Genomic DNA, 4,755 nt, shown 5'->3' with positions numbered 1-4,755 from the left:
ATTAAGAGTGTAAAAATAAGTAGAACATTAATATTAACACCATTTAAGCTTTGACATGCATATTCTATCTTTTCTTCCTACTTTCTTCCTCTTCTTCCTCACTTTTTTTCAAAGGCGAAACAAGGAAACACTTGCTGGGTCGATTTTTGGTCAACTCAGCTGTGACGAGATCTCTTTCGTGGACATGTAGCCGCATTTGTAAAGTTTGCTTAGTGATGTGCGTATCGATGCGGAAATATTAACACAGACATTAAAGATAAATGGTAAATGGGTTGTACTTGTATAGCGCTTTTCTACCCCTTTTTAAGAAGCCCAAAGCGCTTTGACAGTATTTCCACTTTCGCCCATTCACACACACATTCACACACTGATGGAGGGAGCTTCCATGCAAGGCGCTAACCAGGCCCATCAGGAGTAAGGGTAAATTGTCTTGCCCAAGGACACAAAATGGATGTAATCTTGTTGTTAAAAATCCTTAAAGGGGAACATTATCACAATTTCAAAAGGGTTAACAACAAAAGTGCCTTGTTGTATTTTTTGAAGTATTTTTCTAAATTTTAAAGGTCATGGAATATCCTTAAAAAAAGCTTTAAAGTACTTGATTTTCGCTATTTGCGATGTGACTATCCATTTCCCTGTGAAGTCACACAGGGCTGCCAATCCAAACAAACATTGGCGAAAAGCACAGCAAGATATAGCAACATTAGCTTGGATTCAGACTCGGATTTCAGCGGCTTAAGCGATTCAACAGATTACGCATGTATTGAAACGGATGGTTTGAGTATGAAAATATTGAAGAAGAAACTGAAGCTATTGAGCAAATAGCTATTCATAGCCATAGCATGGCCGAAGAGCTGCGTTAGCATCGCCGGTAAAATGTGCGGACCAACTGATCAGGACTTTCGCATCTCGTGACACTGGAGAAACTTAAATCCGTCGATTGGTAAGTGTTTTTTTCGCATTAAATGTGGGTGGAAGGAAACGTAATATAGTTGCAAATGCATTTGCAGGTTATCCATACATCTCTGTGACATGTCTGCTTTAGCACCGCCGGTAAATAGCATGTTAGCATCGATTAGCTGGCAGTCAACCTCAACAAAACTCATCTTTGTAATTTCGTTGACTTTATCGTTGCAAATGCATCCGCAGGTCATCCATACATCTCTGTGCCATGTCTGCTTTAGCACCGCCGGTAAATAACATGTTAGCGTCGATTAGCTGGCAGTCACGCCGCAACCAAATATGTCTGATTAGCACATAAGTCAACATCAACAAAACTCACCTTTGTGATTTCGTTGACTTTATCGTTGCAAATGCATCTGCAGGTTATCCATACATTTCTGTGCCATGTCTGTCATCGCTGGTCAAATGTGGAGAGACTCTGGTACATTCAATGGGGTCTGGCGGCAGACACTTTCACATCTTCGGGCCAGTGGTGCAACTTGAATCCCTCCCTGACAACACACCAACGAGGCATGATGTCTCCAAGGTTCCAAAAAATAGTTGAAAAAACGGAAAATAACAGCGCTGAGACCCAATGTTTACAATGTGTTGAAAATGAAAATGGCGGCTGTATTACCTCGGCGACGTCACATTCTGACGTCATCGCCTCCAGAGCGATAAACAGAAAGGCGTTTAATTCCCCAAAATTAACCCATTTAGAGTTTGGAAATCGGTTAAAAAAATAGATGGTCTTTTTTCTGCACCATCAAGGTATATATTGACGCTTACATAGGTCTGGTGATAATGTTCCCCTTTAATAAACTCATGACGTCTTGCGGGCCAAATTGATAACATTAATGGCCCGTAGTGTGGGCACTCATGGTGTAGGCTAGCTATGGTATGTTGTCTTCATGAAGCTGAATGTGTCGTGTTGCGCCCTACAAGGTGTTTATACTGTAAGTATTGTGCTTATTACACACCAGCTGTTTGATCGTAAATTCATCTCAGCTGTAGTTTTCATGACTAAATTTGGAGGTGTTGATATATATCGCAATATAAAATGGCTATCGCTAACACTAACCAATCTATGGCAACTCTGTCGATTAGCATCAAGCTAGCGCAGTTTGGTAGTGGAGCCTTACTCTACGTTTGAGCGTTTCTACCAGGTGTACTTGCTTTGTTGGCGTTGAAAATTGCAACGTTACTTAGAGGGAGTTCAGGTGAGTACGCCCTGAGTGCGTCTTGACTGATTGTGTACATAAACTGGTGTTTAGTCTGCAACTGGACATGGGGTCACATGCAACAAAGGTATGAAAATATGGCACTGTTTTATTTTACGTGAATTGATACCAGGTAGTACTGACGGATACTAATCGGTGCCTATAAAAAGTACCAAATTCGGTACCCATCTCTAGACCAAAAACACAAAACAATACCTCAGCGTTCCTCTAGCAGACTGTGAAGACAGCCGCTAAGTCCCTGGGTCCGCCCCCCCCATGACCTACACGCGTTCAAGGCAGACCACGGCAGTGTGCATGGTTCAGGGCTTCAGCGTGCAGGTCCTTGTGACGGGACAGAAGCGCCACACTTTGTTGGTGGCATCGTGGAAAAAGACTCTTCCACATGGAGGCGTACAGCAGGGCGACAGTTTCCACGGCAACCCCCGGTGACAAACATCTTCTCGGCGAAGAAAAATACTGATAATTTTGATACTTTGGTATCCACTAAGGGCCTCATACTGAAAAGTCAAAGTATGCAGGATCCACATGTTTTGTTTATTGAAAAAAATGCTAAAAACAGATATTGCATCAACTTAATTATAGAACATTTCAATTTTTTCTCATTACCATTTTTTTGCTATTTTTTCTTAAATTTTTACTGTTTTGTAATATTAATAATATTGTGTAACTGCATGACCAAGTGTGTCGAAAATGCTGACTGTACAACAACATTTATGTCCAGTTACACATTTAACAGTGTTTATTATGGTTGTTGCAATTTTTCTAATGAATTCATAAAATAGTATTGTTTTTTTAATTAACTAATGAAACTTTGTTTATACTTTAATTATTTTATTTTTATTTTGAGAGCCTCTAATATTTTCAATCAGGGTTATATACGGCCACATACGGAAAGTCATTTTGATATTTTAGTAAAAAAAATAAAAATAAAATGCTATAAACAGATATATTAATTTGAAGAGAACATGTTGTGTTATAGGTCACTTAGTATAGTATTATTAGTTAAAAACGTTTAGACTTTTTTCAGCTTTTTTTCTACCTTTTTACTGATTGTTTTTATTTTTATTCTCATAGTAAAAAATGCTTTTATTATTTTACTTATTTTCTATTTTATGTTATTTTCATTTATTATGCGCCCCCAACCAACTGTTAATGGTTAGAAACAGCATGTTTGTGTATTTTGCATGATTTTTTCTGTTGTATTAGCTTTGCTACATTTTTATCCACTCCACTTTCTCATTATATTTCAGAGTTTAGAATAAATTATGTTGTATTATTTATGCTACAGACTATGTTATTTGAAATACACAACTCAAAGTAAAGCCGCTGCTCCTCCACATCGAGAGGAGCCAGATGAGGTGGTTCGGGCATCTGGTCAGGATGCCACCCGAACGCCTCCCTAGGGAGGTGTTTAGGGCACGTCCAACCGGTAGGAGGCCACGGGGAAGACCCAGGACACGTTGGGAAGACTATGTCTCCCGGCTGGCCTGGGAACGCCTCGGGATCCCCCGGGAAGAGCTAGACGAAGTGGCTGGGGAGAGGGAAGTCTGGGCTTCCCTGCTTAGGCTGCTGCCCCCGTGACCCGACCTCGGATAAGCGGAAGAAGATGGATGGATGGATGGAACTTTAAAAATGTTAGCAGACACATTAGATATATTTGAACAAAACTATGGGATTAGTTTCGCTCACACCAGCCTGAATTGTACTCGTATCGGATAGAAAAGAAAATCAGTGGTATCGCACATCACTACTGTAGTAATAGTACAGTAAATGGTGTCAACATGCATTAAATCTAAAAAAAATCAAAAAAAGAGTATTTTTCTGTTTAGAATATTTATGAAATTCTCCCATAAAGCACAACTTGATGATAAATAAAGTAGAGCTGCTGGGTTATCGCTCCCCATGCAAACACCACCACACTTTGCTCCAAAGCACTACTTGCACAGTGAGTGGAGAAAATTAATCTGAGCATCCTTGATAAAGAAATGAGCTGTGTGACGCTCTGATTATTGTCATGGACTCAAGGCAGCTTGACTCCTGTTAATATTTAGAATTTTGTCACACTTGCTTCTTCAAAGTACCAATAAGTGGTGTCTGTCACCATTTTGCAAATTAAAAGTTAAAGCGATGAGTCAATGCATTTATGAATCATTGTGAATGTTAGAGGGTAAACAAAGGCTTCACTGCCACTCACTATCTGATTTAATGACAAAGCAAGAGTTGGATGACCTAAGCTTTGTACTTCAGACAAACGTTGCCATCAAGCAGCAGCCATGTCCATAGCAACCAGCTTGTGTGAAAATCAACTCAAGGTTTTTGCCATTTCTTTACTTGCTGAATATGGAAATACGAGAGCCACGCACGCTGCAGATAACTAAAAAACGCTCAATATTTAGGTTTCGTTTGCATCTTAGTTTGTGTACATGTTTCAATACTAGAAATACATTAGTAGGCAATAAAGACATTTGAGTTATTGGCTCCAAAATGCTCAATACATAGTGCTAGTGAAATCCAACTGGGCTGGGGCTTTAAAATGTCAGTGAAGAAAGCTAACAACAGCAAAACATGACAG

The sequence above is a fragment of the Nerophis ophidion genome, linkage group LG09 (genome assembly GCF_033978795.1).
Source record: "Nerophis ophidion isolate RoL-2023_Sa linkage group LG09, RoL_Noph_v1.0, whole genome shotgun sequence".
In the NCBI taxonomy this organism is placed as follows: Eukaryota; Metazoa; Chordata; class Actinopteri; order Syngnathiformes; family Syngnathidae; genus Nerophis; species Nerophis ophidion.
The sequence above is the reverse complement of the archived record's forward strand: the minus strand, read 5'-3'. Positions refer to the sequence as shown.